Raw genomic sequence first — 20,494 nt, forward strand, 5'->3', positions numbered from 1 at the left:
GTGTTTTACCGATGTGGGACTCCTTCCTAAGTTGGGGTGTTACATACACCCTCCTTATGGACTCAGCGTCCTCGCTGAGGTTTGCCCCATCTAATGGGATTTGCCTAGACTCAGGATTGAGGTTTGTCCCGTCTTACCAGAATTTACCTATACTCAATTTGAACTCTAGTCCACATCAACGGGGACAACACAGGAGCGACTCTGATACCATTCTGTCACGACCCGAGGCCCTGGCCGCGACGAGCATCCTGAACCACACAGGCCCGAGATACCCCTGCCACGTCCCAACCCACTAGTGATATTGTTCGCTCTAGGCCCAGGCCCGCACGGCTTTAAAACGCGTCACTAGGGAGTAAGACTTTCTCACTTATATACCCAGCATCTCTCCTGTGCTTTGCCGGTGTGAGACTCCTTCCTAAGTTGGAGTGTTACACGGACACCGGATGAGAAACCAAAAAAAAAAGTATGCATTTTTCGATTAGTTCAAAAAAATGAAACAACATTGTTAATTCTCATCATTGGTAGGCGGCTGATATAAATGATGAAGTTATCTATACTATATTAGAAATGTAAAGAGTCTTGGAAATATTGTTTTAATTTTTTGTTCTTGATTAAAAGTCTCTGTTTTAGATAAAATTATTTTTTCACTGCTTTCCTAATATTTATGAGTTGAATATTAATTAAATATGTATATGAAACCTTTTCTTATTAGAAGTTATCAGAATTGATGAAAACTATGTTTTTTTCGTTAGTTGAAGAATTCTAAATCAACTAGATTTGATTTTAAGAAGATTTGAAAAATCTAAAAATAAATATAAAAACGTTAGAATAAGAAAACTATTCTATATATATGTCTGTTTATAATAAAATAATGTTATTACATTATTATGTTAAAGTATGAAACATTTTTTATAAGTGATTTAAATTTTTTGCACTTCATTAAAACTTCTCGTAATAGACAGAATCGTCTAATTTTAAATAATCAAAGATTACGCATGCGAGGCACGTGCAATTAACCTAGTACTATATTAAAAGTGTGAAGGGTCTTAGAAATGTTATTTGAATTTTTTGCACTTGATTAAAAGTCTCTGCTTTAGACAAAATTTATTTTTCATTGTTTTTTTAATATTTATGAATAGAAAATTAATTAAATATGTATAGTAAGACCTTTTCTTATCAAAAGTCATCAAAATTAATAACAATTAATATTTTTTCGTTAGTTTAAGAATTCTAAATCTAAAAATAAATATAAAAGCATTACAATAAGAAAAATTTAAGAAGTACTTAACTTTTAAAAGTTTTAAGTACGTAAGAAGTATGTAATTAATGATTTTGTGAAAATTTAACTTTAAAATTAAGAAAAAAAATTTAATATAGAAAAAACAATCGGAGCACAAATATAATTAAAATGATGTGTCTCTCTTACCTCTGACAATAAGGGGAAAAGGTACTGTATCATAAACGCAAAAGTGGTAATCCATCAACCACTTAAAACTCTGATGGTAAAATATATATACTTACACTAAAATATATGTTTATATTTATATTATTATATTAAAATGTTAAGAATTTTTGAAAAGTGATTTAAATTTTTTGCACTTCATTACAAAACTCTGTAATAGATAAAATGATTTAATTTTAAATTTTAAATAATTAAAAATTACATGTGCGAGGCACGTGCGGTTAAACTAATTTTTATAAAAATAAAATAAAAATAAAAATAAAATAAAAAATTTGAAATAATTTCAACAATTAAAAGTAAATTGCAAATATATCATAAATTTGAAAAAAAAAAAAAAATGACTATGCAAATTGGATGATATTTTTGTAGACATAAAAGTAGAAAAACTTACTTCAGTCCATAAAAAACCTCGGGATGTCGGCGTATAATTCTGAACGAATTATATCCAGAAAATGGAGTTTGAGAAGTATTGATCTCCCCTTAAGATTAACTGTATCAACTGTATAAGATATTTATATTAAAAAAATATTTGTCCATCTAATAATTAATGTGGACAAAGATGGTTGAGTTGCTAGTCTTTGTTTATATTATTTTTATGATATTAGAGGTGTTATTAAATAGATGGGCTAGTTAGACTGAAATTTTTTTAATTAAAATGAATTGAGTTAATAGCTAGATGAATTATTTATGCGTTTAAAAGTTATTTGTGTTAAAATTATTGAAATGTGAGTCATAACTCAGCTTGTTCAATTCTTATTAAATTTTAATCATTTTATTTGTTATTTATATTTTTTTTGAGTCTGGTTGTATAAGCTTATAACTTATTGCTTAGATACGTAAGTCATAGACACTTATTTTATTTTACTCAAATATTGAAAAAATGCTTATTATTTTAGCTTAAAAACACCTAAAATGAGATAGTTCAGGCAATCACTTTTTTACTAGATACCCAAAATTGACTCTTACTACCTGATAAAACTATTATTTTTCTTTATTATTATATAACAAAATCGAACATAAAAAAATGTCTTTTTGAAATTATTTTGACAAGAATTTTTGTAATTCAATTTGAGCAGAAGCGTGCCAAAGTAATAAATAGACGGATCAATAACCTACATAAACTTAAACGAATTGAATGAATTATATTTTCAGAAATTAGTTATAGATAATATGAAATAAATAAAAAATGAAAATGTAATTAGGTATTGCTCTATGTTGAAAATGAAATTCTAATTTCACAAGATCTAGCAATGAAAATAGTTATGAACTTGGATCAGAATTTATTTGTTGACTCAATTAACTTAACAATATAATTTTATAAATAGTTAACATACAACCTATTTTCTACCCCAAGGAATAAAAAGAAAACCTAAAGTGCAAACCTCATAATCAAATATATAATACCACAAAGCTAGAGTCAATAGAGGATAGATTTGATATAATCAAATATACTAAAGAAAAAAATCAAAACAATATTACATAAAACACATAATTTCTTTATATTATTTACATTTTTAGTATTCAAAACTATTTTTTGTCTTGAGCCGGGAGTCTATCGAAAATAAGTTCTCTACCTCACCTCCGACGTAGCGGTATGAACTACGTGCACTTACCCTCCTCAGTCCCCATTTTGTGAAATATACCGGGTATGTTGTTGTTGTACATTTTGGGCATTCAGTTGGGTCTAGCAATCCCATCACCAATGAGAGGGCCCAACCCAATAAACTGGGCCAAAGGAAACTGTTGGATGCATTGTGGCCATTCCAGCCATGATATTGGCCCAAACAATAAACCCAATGGCTAATTTATGTTATTTATACTAATTTATATTACTAAATATCGTTTTTGACATTTTAAAAAAGTTAAAATAACATAAATACCGACAGTTTGGAACTTAATTACTAAAAATTTTGACATTTTATATAATTATTGAAAATTTCAATTTGAGTCTGTCGAGATACATAAGTAGCTCCCGATACATCCAATGAAAATTTTTCCTTTATAAAGATACATAATTAGGTCCCGATATAATTTTTTGATTTCGAGTTTGTCAAGATACATAATATCCAATAAAGATACGTTTTCCCTTTGTAAAGATATATAATTCACTCCTGAAATATTTTTTTCGACTTTAGGTCCATCGAGATATAAAATTAGCTCCATGATACATCCAACGAAGAGTCGAAGATACATAATTAATTGAAATTTTTATAATTACTTTATAATGGAGATTTGTATAAATATAATAAGTTAAGATGTATGTTTATATTATTTTTTAAAATATTAAGGGAGTAAAATAAACTTTAGTAAAATAAACTTTACTCTTTTATTTCAAATTTTATTCTCACTTGCTTACCATAATTTAGTAAAGTCATTAGGTATGTTTGCATATTTACCTCTTGACCTTGAAATATGATTTCCTTATAATAATACCATTATGGTGAGTGAGTTAAGTATTAATATGAATTTATTTTTGGTAATATGGTTTAAAACATGAAAAGATTTGCTTTCAATTATAGTTTTTGGCTAGAAATTTATTACAATTATGAGGAATCTTTGCTATAAATAGTTATCTTGTTTCATTTCTTATAAGCAACACATTTTCTTGAGTCTTATCAATAAATTTATAATTTTCTTTAATTTTTCTTGAAAGTTGAGTTGTGGTTGAAAAAAAGACCCGAGGACGTCAAAAAATTCTGATGGTGAAATAGAAAACAAAGATGACCGGTACACAACATTTTTATAGCGGCGGTCAAATTTTATCTTTGTTTTCTATTTTCTCCATTGGAATCTTTTGACGTCCTAGATACTTTTTTTCTGCCATGACTCAATTTTTGAGAAAAGATAAAGAAAATTATAAGTTTATTTGTTGAGAAACTATCCTGAGCAAGTGTATTTAGACATGCATTTCACTTAATTTTTTTTCTTTGAAAATCGAAAAAAACTAGTCTGAACAAGTTTTTGAAAAATTAGAAATATTTGAAAATCAGATTATGATTAAGTTTACCATCCATTTCAGGGGCTTGGATACAACAATGGATCGTTGCCAATACCAAAGGCAGAAGTTACAGGGCAAAAGTGCTAAAGATGATTTATGCTGAGTATGTTTATACTCTGTGGATTAAGAGAAATACGAGGCTATTTGAAAAACATGAGGCTACTATAAAAGTTTCGGCAAAGAAGCTTGCACGTGTTAGCATTATCAGGGCTGTGGGCTATACAAAAATTTTGCTTAGTAAATGTTCCTACTAGTTAGTGAGAAGTTTATAGAATTAATGTATTGATTCGTTTCTGATAGGAATGGTATTTTCTGAGATGGATACTTAAGACTATGCAAGTTGTGCTGACCTATTGGGCGTTGTAATTGACGCTTTTGACGATTAATGAAAGTTACTAAAAATCGATGTCAAAACACTAGATAAAAATGTTCTACAAATTTTCTTTTTTGAATTTTTATCATAAGTGACAAAGCTTACGATAAAAGAATAATTTTAATTCTTTCTTTATAATTTTAATTGTGATACATATAATCAATGTGTATGTATTACTTACTGAGTTTATACTCAATATTTATTCATTATATATAGAATATACATCAAAGCATGCATGATTCGCCCATTGATTTATTTGTTCATAACTAAATCAACAAATAAATTAGTGAGTTGACTTGCTTAGCTTACTTGCTTGATTTAAAGAGATTTATACATTCAATTTCTATTTGAAAACATATACATACAATAAAATTAGACATTATATTCACGCTATTTTAATTAGGAGTGGATATCGTATGTGTACGTTATAAAAAGTTATTATATATTTTAAAAACGAATGCTAATAATGCTATGTATAAAATTTTTCCAATTTACCTAAGAAACTTCAACACATAATTTACAGAAATTTTGGACTTTGAAGAGAAGTACAAAAATCAATGGGCTAATTAGAGCTGTTAAAATAAGCTTGATCCATGAGTTCGGTCCAACTCAACTCTTTAATTAAGTAGGGTTGGACTAAAATTTTTTAGCCCATTTAAAAATGAGGCTATAAGTCCAACCTCACTTGGCCTGTTGACCTCAAAGGCCTAATCCGTCAGACTCAAAGGCCAATCCGGGACTGAGACATTAAAAATAGTTATTAAATATTTTGAGTTACTCATTTATTTGTTAAGAATTAGGATTTTGTCAATATTTTTCTAACTAGCTACTTATAATTTATCCGTCTTTTGGTTGATACTAATTTTTTGAAAGTTCTTATTGTGTGTTTAAAATGGTTGATAAGCTGCTTTTAGTTGTGAACTTTAAAAAACTATTTTTACTCATGATGATTTAGTACTTGCTGTCTTAATGCAATATTCTGTTTTTTAAATTTAGACTCTTCTATGTTAGAATCTTACTAACTTTTATGTAGTGTATACCTATATTTATTATCTTAATCATATTAAAATTTTTCCCATAAAATTTGTAGCTAACCTTCATTTCTCTACTTATTACAGTAAATGTCATGAGCCAATCAACTAAAGGTATTAGTAGGACGCTTATAACATGCTAAAAACTAGTAGGAGACCCATTAAAGTGAAAACATAAAAGTTGGTGATTGTCTAGTATTTACAATATTTTCTTTATCATGTTTCGGGTTACTTTTATTTTTCTGAAGAGCCAACTTTTCCCAACCCGTGACCTGTTTAAGTCTGGATTGATTGCTATTTTAAAGGTCCTTTGGTTAAAAGGACTAACCCGTCCTAATCCATTTAATTTTTTAGTCCACTAGAATAGGGTTAGGTCAGCCCATTTTGACAGTTCTCAGGGCCGGCTGAAGCATGAAGCAGCTAAAGCTGCTGCTTTAGACCCCTAATTTTAAGGACCCCAAAATTTTATAATATATATATTTTTATCTCAATTTATGTGATTGTGTTTGAATTTTGAGAATTTAACGAGTTGTTTTTTTCGTAATAAATAATTTTATTGTAAAACTGTAATGATTCTATATATAAGCATACAATCAAAAGTTTGAATCTTGAAAAACAAAAAGTGTGACATAAATTGGGTTAGAGAGTATTTTAAATTATCCCACATCGTCATTATAAATTTCTCCATAGGTATACCTTTTTAAAGATATTTGAAATCTTGAAAACAAGGTGCTTACCTTCTATAACATATAAATATGATCTAATAATATTTACGCAACATAAATAATTTATTTTTTGTGAAAATTATTTCAATAGGCATATGATATTGATGTCCTGAGAATTATAACAAATTCGTATATAAAAAACTAAAAATAAAAAGGAAAAAAAGACTTCAAGGCATTATATACAATATAGGACTTTTTTTTTTCAAATAAAATCGTAAGGCTTCTCATTGAAGTTTTGCTTTGGGCCACTACATTGGTTGAGCCGCCCCTGACAGCTCTAAGGCTAATCATGCATGCTTTGATGTATATTCAGAATATAATGGATAAATATTGAGTATAAAATCAGTAAGTAATATGTGTATGTATGTATGTATGTATGTATGTATGTATGTATGTATATATGTATGTATGTATGTATGTATGTATATTATACTAATTATACGTATCGTGGTTAAAAATTATCAAAAATAAAACCAAAATTATTTTTTATCGTGAGCTTTGTCACTTTGAATAAAAATTCAAAAAAGAAGGTTTGTAGAATATTTTTAGCTAGTGTTTGGCCATGAACTTTGAGAGTAAATTTTAAAAATTTATCCATAAATATCAGTTTTGACCATAGGATCTGGGATTAGATTCTAAAAAATTATATCCAGTTATCTATTTGATCATAGATTTTGAGAGTAGATTTTAAAAATATATCAGAGAGTAGATTTTAAAAATATATCTTCAAATATATGATTGATAATAGATTTTGAGAATACTTTTAAAAATTTATCTTCAAATATTTGTTTGACCATAAATTTTGGAGGTAGATTTTAAAATTTTGTCTTCAAATATTTGTTTGACCATATATATTAGAAGTAAAATTTAAAAATTTATCTTCAAATATCTATTTCATCATAAATTTTGTGAGTAGATATTAAAAATTTATCTTCAAATATCTGTTTATCCATAGATTTTGAGAGTAGATTTTAAAACCGTCTTTAAATATTTGTTTGATCATAAATTTTGGGAGTACATCTTAAAAATTAATCTTCAAATGTCTGTTTGACCGTAGATTTTAAAATTTTGGCTCTAAATATCTGGTTGACTGTAACTTTTGCGGAGTAGATCTTAAAAAATTTCAAATGTCTGTTTGATCATAGATTTAGAGATTAAATTGTAATTATTTATTTTTAAATATCAGTTTGGCCATGAAATGTATTAGATTTTTAAAATCTGATTTTCAAATATTTTCAAGTTCAAACTTAAATAATCACAACTTTAAAACTCAATTTTTCAATATCAACTTCAAAAGTTATAGTCAAATGGGAGCATAGTATGCATGTTGTAACTGCTTATAGGACTCGTAAGCAAGCCCACATCAAATGAGATGCCCAGCCCAATAAACTCAATAGTTAGCCCAACTCTAGCTCTGGTCCAAAAAAAAACTGTTGGGTATTGGCCCAACCAACTAAGATATTGGGCCTCAACAATGAAACCAATTGCTATTCATGCAATTGTACCCAAACTATAAATGACATAAATAACACTTCGAATGAAACTACTGACCTGAAAAAGGCCATTGTATTCTAATTTTATTTTCTAGCCATTTTCTGACAGCTTCATACAATATTGATACAAATTTGGTACGGATATGCATTCTATACACTAAAGATACAATTTCTATATGTATTCACACACACACATATATTATATAACAATGGTACAATTTTATCCATAAATTCGTTGCTATATTTTTTATGAACTGTATCAGTATGGTATATGGATTGTATCAATATAGTATATGAACTGTATCTGAATTACCTGAGCCAAAATGACCCAAATTATGAAAGGCTAGTCATAATATGAAATTTGTTTGACCCAAATGGACATGAATATCCAATGGCTCAAACATAAGCCAGTTGTTTTGAAAAGGGTCAACCCATGTCATCTTTCCATCCTTTTTTTTTGGGTCGGTCATTGTAGCATAGACTATGTAAACGAGCTCGAACGTCATTACTATCTAAAATTCAACTACGTTCCACACAAATTGACATATTATACTCATGAGTACCAAATCAAAGATACTGATATATTGACAGCATTTCGAGTAACTCCTCATCGACTCCAGAAGACAAGGAGAAATCACTTGTCTAATGCAATTTAAATTGAAATTGATGTAAATAGCCCCACTCCACCAAAATATAACTGATCATATACATAATATACACGTAATATATAAGTATAATATATATATTTTTTTAAAAAATAATAGTAGCCAAGCACAATATGCTTATCAAAAATAATTTTTAAATGAATTAACCAAATACAGTTTGTCCCCTTTTTGTTTAAAAGTACTTTTTTGAAAAGTTAATTTAATAAAATGCTTCTCAAAATAAGCAACTTTTAACTACTTGGCCAAATAGGTTGTAAGACTCAAGACGCTAGATCTAAGCCATAAAATTGCGTTGATATTATAGAAGTTTTAAAAATATATAAAATAAGTGAAAATGTATATGATATGCATTATCTCTCATTCAAGGATGTTAACAAAAAATAGCTATGGCAAAAAATCGACCCGAGCAAGTAACGAAAGAGATTTTTAAATTTTATGATATAAAATTAAATATATATATATATGTATATAGAACGTACCGAAATGTCATTTAATATTATGGTATTAAAGATATTATACCAAAATTTATTTATTTGATCTAAGTTTTTTTATTCGACTTTATAAAATTGTACGAACAATAAAAGAGATAGGCATGTTTTCTCTCTCTATGCACGTTAACTAACTTGCGCCGACCATGGGGAAGAGAGCATGTCTGCCATCTCAGAAGGCACTAAAGGCTCAGATGACGGCGAAACAAGGGCAGTATCAGCGAGGAAGCAAAGTAAGAATGAAAAAATTGGAGATGGAATTCAACGGAATAGTCACGGGTCCTTCATCGACCGATCAAATTTCACAGTCCAAGGCTTCAAATCGATGGGAGCAGCTATTTCAAGCGACTACCAGCTCAAGGACAAGAAATCAAACAAGTAGTGGGCATAAATTCTGGGCAGATCAAGTGGAAGAGGAAAATGTGAATCCATTTGTGAAGAGTTCAATTTGGGATAGATTTGACATTACCAAAATCACCAATGTTGGATTCAAAGTGGGGTATGTAGAATCGAAAATGCATTGTGAGTCCCCTTTAATTGACATAGAAATTGAAGAATCGAAAATGCATTGTGAGTCCCCTTTAATTGAGATAGAAATTGAAGATATTAGCTCTGAAATTGCTTATTGGAGATTTGTAGTAGTTTGTCATGTTTTGGGAGCCCATCCCCTATTTGAAGTTCTGAAAGGTTTCATCCAACGAATCTGGTCTAAATTAGGGATTAATAAAATTGCAATGTTAAAGAATGGGATCATTATAGTTCATTTTTATGCAGAAGCAAGGAAGCAGGAGGTGTTATAAGGCGGTATATACCATTTTGATTACAAATCATTCATTGAAAGGCATGGAGTCCATAGATAAAATTCACAAGAGACAGTTACACACTGTACCAATTTGAATTAAGCTTTCCGGTCTCTATTTTAAATATTGGAGTCCTAAAGGATTAAGTAAGATCGGAAGCTTAGTTGGGAAACCTTTAATGGTAGACCACAATACTGAGAGGAAAATTAGCCTGAATTTTGCTAGATTATTTGTTGATGTGGGCATGGACACAGTGCTACTAGATGTGATATTATTTAAAACTGAGAAAGGCACATTAGTAGAACAAAAGAAAAACTATGAGTGGAAGCCAACACTATGTAAAGTGAGTGATAAGTATGGTCATTCAGCTGATAAGTGTAGGGGGAAGAAAAAGGACGTAGATGAAGGTAAGAGGAAGATAAAAGCAGTAGTCTAACTAGGTTAAGAAGATACTCAACCTGTAATCACTAAATCTCCTCAGGCAAGTCCAGTGAAGGTGACTCAGCTAGGTGCTTAACAGATTCAGGAAATATTGAAGGAACACAGAGATATTTCTGTACAAAATGTGGTCACTAAGATAATTTAAACCAACCAATAGGGGAATAAGTCATCAGATACAACTTCTTGGACTACTTCTCAAAGAATAGGGAGAGCTCAAGCAAAACAACAATAATAAATAGAACATTCTAATACTTTTCAGGCACTACATAGGTTGGAGAATCTTAATAAAGATAATAGTATTGCTAGTACAAGTATGGGTGGACTGAATATTCCCATGTCTCAGAATGGATAGTTGTCTTTGTTGGAATGTTAGAGGGCTTGATGCCATTAACAAGCAAAAGAAAGTAAAGTTTCTTTGCAATAATGAAAATGTGGGGTTAGTTGGACTACTGGAGACTAAGATAAGAATTAATAACATTTATCAAATAGCTCAAAAGATGTTTGAAGGATCACACTTTGTCACAAATCTTGGCTCTCACTATAATGAGAGAATTTGGATAGCTTGGAGACCGGACTATTTCAATGTAAGTGTCCTAGAAACAACTGTACAATTGATAACATGTACAGTGAAGAACAATTTTATCTAGACAACATTCATTATGACTATGGTTTATGCTTATAACACTAAAGAGGGAAGACAAGAATTATAGATGATCTCATGACTTTCAATTTGAATTGTCAGTCACCTTGAGTAATCTTAAGTGATGTTAACTCAGTTCTTAACGTGGAAGATAGAATTGGGGGAACCCAATATCATGGTTTGAAATAGAGGATTTCCAACAATATATTAATACTTGTGGGTTTATGAAAATGCCTTTTCAAGGCCAAAAGTACACATGGAATGATAAAAGTGGGGTCAGAGGATTTTCTAAAAAATAAACAGGGTTTTAATAAACAATAACTGGTTGATAACTATGCCTACTGGTTTAGTTTAAGTTTTGCCTGAAAATATCAGTGATCACTGTCCCATTAATTTGTCATTATCTATTGGGGGTTCAAGAACTAAAAATTCATTTTAGTATTGCAATGTCTGGTCAACTCATCCTCTGCTTAAGGTGAAGGTTGAAGAAGTTTGGAAGACTCATATAGAGGGTTGTAATATGAAGCAAGTTACCAGGAAATTAAAACTATTGAATAAAAGGCTGAAGGATTTGAACTCTCAAGCTTTTTGGAGTATTGTTACAGAGGCTCAAGATGATTGGAAAGCTATACCATAGGTTTAAATATTACTACAATAGAGCCCCCAAAATATACTCTACCAAGCAAATGAATTGAAGAATTACAAAAAATTCAGGATATCATCATATAAGGCAGAGATGTTCCTCTAACAGAGGAGTAAGGTTAGCTGGATAAAACTTAGAGATGATAATAATAAATACTTTTTTTATATTATAAAACATAAAAACCTACTACAAGCCACAACACATCTGAGGAATAAAATTGGTTAGTGGCAATATGATCCAGATATGATAGCAACCACCAGCTTTTAATAGCTTTCTGAAGAATGGTCCATGTCTTAACTTAGATCAACAATTTGAACATCTTAAACCATACACAACTAAGGATGTAAAAGCTGCTATGTTTTGAATTGATAGTAATAAAAGCCTTGGCCCAAATGGTTATGGGAGTAATTTCTTTAAGGCTGTCTGGGAGCAAATAGGAACAGATGTCACAGATGCAATACTTGAATTCTTCAGTAGTAAAAAGTTGTTAAGGCGGATTAATACCACTAATATTGTTTTGATTCCAAATCTTACAACTCCTGAATTTTCCAGCCAGTTCAGTCCCATATCTTATTGTAATATGCTCTACAAGTATATCTCAAAGATGATATGTACTAGACTAAGGGATATTATTATTGGTATAGTGAAAAATAACTAATGCCTTTGTGAAAGGTAGTTCTATGATTCACAATATACTGGCATGTAATGACTTGTTAAGACATTATCGGAGAAAGACCGCATCAAGATATTTGATGAAAATAGACCTTAGGAAGGCGTATGACATGATAAGATGTGAATTTGTGGAGGAATCACTAAGAGGTTATGGCTTTCCTGAAAGTTTTACTCAGATGGTCATGCTTTATGTATCTTCTTCTTACTTTACTATCAAAGTGAATAAAGTAGGTCATGGATTCTTTGCAGGGAAGAGAAGACTTAGGCAAGGGCAACCCATGTCTCCTTTGATATTAGTTTCGGTTATGGAGTACCTTACTTGAATATTGAAGTGTATGAGTCAGCTGCCTGAGTTTCAGCATCACCCCATGTGTCAAAAATTTAAGCTAACTCACTTGATCTTTGCAGATGATTGGATGGTCTTTGGCAAAGGTGATACCAGTTCCGTCACCAAAATTATAGAGGGATTATCCCATTTCAACTTAGTCACAGATATTGAGGTAAATACTAAAAAATCCAACATCTTCATAGCTGGTGCTGATAATAACACTAAAGAGTAACTTCTTGCACTAATAGGATTTTTCTAGGTATAATTTCCAATTAGGTACCTTGGACTTTCCGTATCATTTAAAAAGAGAAAGAAGGAGGAATGTTAACAGTTGGTAAATAACACTACACATAGAATTAACTTTGGTTATACCAAACTATTGTCTTATGCAGATAGAATTCAAGAGGTGAATGCAGTCTTGTTCTCAATATATAAATTTTGGGATCTATGTTTTCTTCTCAAAGTATGCTTAAAGAGGTTAATAGAATTTGTAGATACTATTTGTGGGGGTGATGAACAGAAGAGAAAAATACCATTGATAGCATGGAAAAAGATTTATTGGCCAAAGAAGGCGGGTGGTTTAAATAGTAAGAATTGTAGAAGCTGGAGTATTACCCCAGTAGGTAAATTATTGTGGCAATTATTAGAAAAGCAAGACTCACTATAAGTCAGGTGGGTACATGGATTACAGATGAGGAATGATGATTCAATTTAATCACACAACCCTCCTGCAGATTGTATCTGGTATTGAAAGAAAATCAATGCACCTAAGGTAGACATGACTCAATGGTATACATAAGGTATAAACACATTGACACACTCTAGTCATTATTCAATAACTGCTAGTTACATTGCAATGTTGGGTATTTAGACTAGACTAGAAATTATTGATCTTGTTTGGATTTCCGTGGCTCAGCCAAGATATAGAATGATTACGTGGTTAGTTATGCATGGTAGATTACTAACGAAAGCAAGATTATTGCATCTGCATATACATTTGGACCACATTGAGTGTTGTTTAAGTGATAGTCAAAAAATTAAAACATCTTTGCACTTATTTGCACAATGTGAATGGATTGGCAAATTAAGGACTGAGCTGCAATCATGGGTAGGCAACTAGTTCCACAAAGGGGAGGTGAGACAGGTACTGAAAGCAATTCTATAAAGAAGTGGTTGCAGCTTTATGGAGTGCTATCATCTATCATACATGGAGGAAAAGAAATTGAAAACTCCATAGAGGCGTTACTATTGAAAGTGATATTGTTCTAGCACAGATTAAATTTGAACTCATAGAGAGAATAAGATTGTTTAGGAATGCTAAAACGTCTCATAGTTGTTATAGTTTGATTTAAAAAATTTTCTTGCAAGTAGATTGATTCAGTTGGAGGCCTAAAGAAGTAGCAACCTTCCTAGAAGGGGGCTATGGATCCTAGGTTTTCTATAGGTATATTGATTTGCTTGTTAGTGGTATTTATATTTTACCAAAAAAAAAATGTAATGGTTTGCATATGGTTGATGACTATTATTATTTGTTTGCTACACTAAATATTTTGTAAATATTTTCTGAATTTTTTCTTGATCTCTTTTTTTGTTAAATATTGAAATTCAACTTTCATCATACACCACACTTGATAATTGGATTTAATAATGTTATCAAGATTTTTATATTGAGAACAAAATGAAGAAAAAAATATTTTTGCAACATTTACTAATTATTCAAGCACATGTAGGGGAATTTTCATATCTCAATTGGTTACTTTCACCTTGTTGATCAGAATTTGATTTTAATACGTAGATTATTTCATTTCAAATTATGTTCTCACTTGTTTACCACAGTTTGGAAATGTTATTAAGTATACTAGAAAATCAGCCCGTTGATTTTCTATCTCTTCCCCCTTTTCTCTCCCCTCCCCTTTTGCAATTTTCACTACTCTCACCGGCGAGATAAAGTTTCCGTCGACTGGACCCCGAAGACGTAGTCAGTGTGCAGTACTGGACACAAGCGAACATATCTGAGTCCGGCGTGTCTAGATTACAAGAATTTGCTCGACCGGATCTGAATCTGGTGAAGCTCCGGCGATAATATTCCAGCGAGCAATTTCTGCATCAATTTATCGGAATCCAACATACCACACAAGAGAGAGTACTTGGTCTATAAGCATAACCCGATGACTTCTAACCTTTGATATTTACTTTTTCTTTTCTTCTTCTTTCTTTTTTATTATTTACTGTCTCTTGACCTATTTTTAATTTGTGGGATTGACTGCTTTCTTGTATTGGTGACTTGTATTGCTTTCTTGTTATTTGTTTTATTAGGCCGAATAGTGAGCTTTGTGTGTGCCTTTTATTCCCTTATGTTATTTTTGTTTCTTTTTTTATTTGTATTTTTTGAGTAGTGGCTTTGGGCGTTAATGTTAGGATAGGGTCATGTACTAGGGGTGGGACTGGGGGCTATTTTGGGGGTGGGGGAGGAGCGGAGGGCTGGGTTGGGAGTGGAGGCAAGGTTCAGTGTTAGGATAGATTTGGGATATGGAGTGAGGGGTAGTAGAGGTAGGCGGGATGCAAGACTTGATAGGTTGATAGTTGGGTCTTGGAATATAGGGACCCTTCAGGGTAAGTTCATAGAGCTTGTGAAGATTTTTAGAAAGAGAAGGATCAATATTGCGTATGTCCTCAGACCAAATGGGTAAGGTCTAAGGCTAGAGATGTGGATGGTTACAAGTTGTGAGACATAGGAATATAGTAGGCATCTTAGTAGATGAAGAACTTAGAGGGCAAGTAGTGGAGGTTAAGAGGGTCAGCGATAGGTTGATGACTATTAAGTTGGTCATTGGGGGGTTTACTCTGAACATGTGTAGTGTTTTTGCGCCGCAGGTGGGCTTGGACGAGGAGAAGAAGAATCAATTTTAGGAGGCTTTAGAGAAGGTGGTGAGAGGCATGCCTAACTCTGAGAAAATTGTTGTAGCAGGGGATTTCAATGGGCACATCAGGGTGTTATCGGAAGACTATAACGATGTGCATGAAGGTTTTGGTTTTAGGGAGATAAATGAAGAGGGAGATGCTCTGTTGGATTTTGAGAGGGACTTTGGGATGTGTAACGCCCCAAGTCTATACTTCGAACGTCACATAATGCTCACGACCCCGAAGGGCTACAAGCTAACCCGTGACTGGTACCTGCTGTGAGCACTAAATAATAATGCTGAAAATATATGCAGAAGAAAAACTAAAATGCCATAAGGTTCTCAAAATACTGAAATAATAAGTGAATGTACTGATAAAAACATCTGAAAACTGAAAAACTAACCGTGATAGTCTGAAAGCCTCTAACTGTCTAAATATGGAGTTGATAGGCTAAGTCTCCAACTAACTCCGACTACTTAATATACTAAAAACTGAAATACTGAAATGATAACTCTGTCCTTGAACTATGAGGACACACCTCCAAATCTGCTGTTGATAGTCTGGGATGCTAAGTATGATCAGGAGGTCGTGCGTCTGAACCTGTGATATAAGACATCATAGCGTAAAAGAAAGGTATACGTCAGTACTTTGAATATACTGATATGCTAAGTGAGGTAGGCTGATATGCATGGATTCATATGCATGAACAATAACTGACTGAGTAACATGAATATAACTGAATGAGAGTACATGCATGAATACATAAATTATAACTGTGATCGTGTTAACACTGGATATTAAGTTCTGAGTACTGGTATACTGGTATCTCAGTTCACTGATACTGTAATACTGATAGTTGCGTGACTGTTGATGACAATCCTGATTCTGAAGAATTGATCTGAATTCTATAATAAGTTGGATGACTGTATTTGACAGTCCTAATTCTATAGAACTGAACTAAGTTTTATACTGAGACTGAAATTATGAGAAGTAATTATCTAACCTATATGCCCCTCTCCGAATGGATTGGGGTCCAACCTGTAACCCCAGTTGGAAGAGTGTCAGTACTGTGCCACGGGTAAAGAAAAAACTGTGAGTTAACCCTCTCTGATAGGAAGACATTTCGTCAACTCTCTCTGGTAAGAAAACTCATATGAGATGTATCAACCCAAGTCTGGCAGGAATTATCTCAACCTACGCAGGCTACATAGTTCTGTAACACAGGGATTACTACTAAGGGTCAAATCCTCTGCTGGCTGGAATGGCCCTATTCCTGGGTTCGCTCGGTGCTGATTCCCACTCCCAACTGAATAGACACTAAATTAATTTCTAAATTGTACTAGGCTTGACTGAACTGTTACTGATCGTGTTGTCTAACTGAACTGAGCTGAGTTTACTGGGTTCTTGTAACACCCCGATTCGCTGAACCGAAATGCTACACGGTGCTCATGACTCCGAGGGATCACAAGCTAACCCATGACTGATATCTGTACTTGTATACTGCAAATCATGATATAATAATGTCAAATACATAGAACTGTAAGGCCATAAGGTTCAACTAAATAAAACTATGTGGGTAAAAATACCCAAAACAACTCAATCTGAATGTAAATCTGAATATAAATCTGAAAGTCTCTAAACTGTCTAAATAAGGAGTTGAAGGAACATGTCTCCAACTAACTCCGTAAAAACTGAACTGAAGAAATAAATAAATGTGTCAAATTATATTATCCTCGAATCAATAAGGACTCACTGTGTCTCTGCGACTGGAATGCTACCGCTACTGCTGGGCTGGAGCTCGTATCCCGGAACCTACAGTGTAATATGAAAAGAAAGCACCATAGCGCAAATACGTCAGTACAGCTGGAGTACTGAGTATACGAGGAGGGTAGGCTGAACATAAAGGGTTTCATGCATGAACAACACTGACAGGCTAATATGAACGTGGGAGTGCAAACACACATATATAGAAACTGGGACCGTGAATACTTGATAACATGAACTGTAAGCTAATACACGGTTTACTGATAACTGTCATGACTGATACTAAAACTGATAACATGTATGACTGTATCTGACAGTCCTGTATATACTGAAATCTGAAGAATGTCCTGAGTTCTTTTACTGAGACTGATACTGAAACTGTGGGAAGTAGTGTTTAACCGACATAACCTATGTATGCCGTTGTGGCTAAGCTGGGGTCCAATCTCTGCCCCGACTGGAGGGGTGTCAATACTGTGCCAGGGGTAAGGACAGCCTACGAGTGACCCTTATCTAGCGGGTACTCAATGAGAACAGTGGGAACCCTAAACTGACGGGTTAAGCCACCTCATCAACCCTAATCTGACGGGTTAAGATGTCTCAACCTACGTTGGCTACGTAGTTCTAGAACACAAGGATTGCTACTAAGAATCACACCCTGAACTGGTGGGTGAGTTCCCATCCTTGGGTTCACTCGCTGCTAACCTCTACTCCCATCTGGAGGGACTGGACATGAATAACTGACTGTGCATGACTTAATCTAACTGAATTTCATTGACTAGCGGAATATTACTGATATCTAACAACTGACTAAGATCATGAGGTTTTCCTGAGTCACATGACTGACTGAAGTCTATGGAATCATAGCTTGAGTTCGGATATCGTGAAACATGACATGGATCTAGGCACACAGCTATAGTTTTCGGGTACAAGTACCCCTAGGACTCGATGAAAGAAAACTGACACACATGACTGACTTGATCATAAGAGTAGAGTCCATAATATATAATATCATAAGTAGGGATCTCATACTAAGCATGGTTATTAACAATGTATTGCATGGAAAGGATTTCATATCACATGGAATTACTTGCACAATCTTAATATCATGTTCATTGCATAATCATATTGGCAACACATACCAATAGCATGGAAGTTCATGTGGATTGCATGGTTATCATACATCTTGTTCATAAGTAGGATTTGCAAGTAAACATAGCATAATCTTATAAAAATAGTTCATGAGTATTCCAACAATATTTACAAGGCACATTATCCACATAGAATTCATTGGAATGTAAGGGCATATCATGAATCCTTCACTTAGTCACAATTTAGCTATATTGCATGATTTCTAGTTTCTTAGGCATTTTATCAAACACCTTACATGCACTTCTTAAGAATAGGTGAAATCATCAAATTATACATCATGAACAACCAATTTTACATGTTTACAACTCATATGATATCATGAATTCACAAAAAAATATATAAAGATTCCATCTTGGGAATCACCCAATATCAACAACATGATCATCAACACCCAACAATATAGAAATCATACTTTATAATGAAAAAGAGGAAAACAAACAAGCATCAACATGGGTATAATCATATCACCACAATCAACCAAGCTTTTGTATTTTAAAGATTGATTCTTGAACTCCATGGACGAAAGAAATTCGTGAATGAACACTACTCATACCTTAGAAGGAAGATTCTTGATGATTGACGGAGGAATTCCCTTGAAATCAGATCTTCAAGCTTAATTATGCAACCCTAGTTGTTTTTCTCATTTAGTGCTCTTGGATGATGAGCTTTGAGATGAAAATAGGGTTGTAATATGTTTAGAAGATATATATTTTGTAGGGTTAAGTTTAGGGACGTGTAAGGAGTATTTAAAGACTTAATTACCTTTAAAATAACTCAAAATGGAGTGTTTTTGACACCTGGAATTGACTTAGGTGGCGCCCAAGTGATCGCCTATGCTTGGGTTGGGCGGCGCCTACCCAATCGCCTATGCTTACTGTCTCTCACGAAAATAGGCATAACTTTTCGCTCGGGTATTGGATTAAGGAGAAATTGGTATCGTTGGAAAGATAATTCGATTATATACAATTTGGTGGGTCTAAATCAGGCAAAATACCACATTAACATAGAGTTATACTCATTCAAAGATGACCCTTGAAAAATCGAACACTAAAACTTGATGGATTCAAAAACTCTTAGGTTGTATTACCTTAAGTGACTCATATGAACATGCCTAATGCATCATAAGCTATCCTATCACTAGGATATTCATTGTAAGTCATGTACTCAAGTATGAATCACAGGATAGGAGATTTCATAAGTAGGAATACTTATTCACTTCCTAGCTTAAAAACATGCGGGGTATTACAATATCTCCCCCTTAGGAACATTCATCGTCGAATGAGAATTTACTGAGAAGGAATACAAGACCATAGAACCTGAACTGAACATGAAACACTAAAACTTGATCTCATGACTGACATGCTAAACATACTGAACTCCTGCATATCTAATGCATGGACAACTGATACATGAATGCATGACTGAGTATGAAATAGTTAATAGGTACCAAGTTTATACTAGAAACATGAACGTAAACTGAATAAGATTAAGGAGAACTGTTACCTTGAGCTTGATCTAAATTGGCGGGGAAGAGGTGAGGATACTTGGTACGCATATCTGCTTCTGCTTCCCAAGTATCTCCCTCATGAGATTGATTTCGCCAAAGAAACTTGACTAGAAGGACTTCTTTGTTCCTCAATCTACGAGTCTGATAATCTAAGATTTCTATTGGAATCTCTTCATAGGAGAGGCTGTTCTGAATGTCGATGCTTTGAATAGGGACAACAACTGTTGGGTCACCTATGCACTTCTTTAGCAAAGAGACATGGAAGACTGGATGGACTGAGGCTAGATCTGAAGGCAACTCAAGCTCATAAGCTGCCTTGCCGAAGCGACAAAGAATTCTGAAGGGACCGACATACCGGGGACTGCCGAACCTCTTCACTCCCTTCATGGGAGAGATCTTAAGATAGACATAGTC

The sequence above is a fragment of the Capsicum annuum genome, unplaced genomic scaffold (genome assembly GCF_002878395.1).
Source record: "Capsicum annuum cultivar UCD-10X-F1 unplaced genomic scaffold, UCD10Xv1.1 ctg4553, whole genome shotgun sequence".
Lineage (NCBI taxonomy): Eukaryota > Viridiplantae > Streptophyta > Magnoliopsida > Solanales > Solanaceae > Capsicum > Capsicum annuum.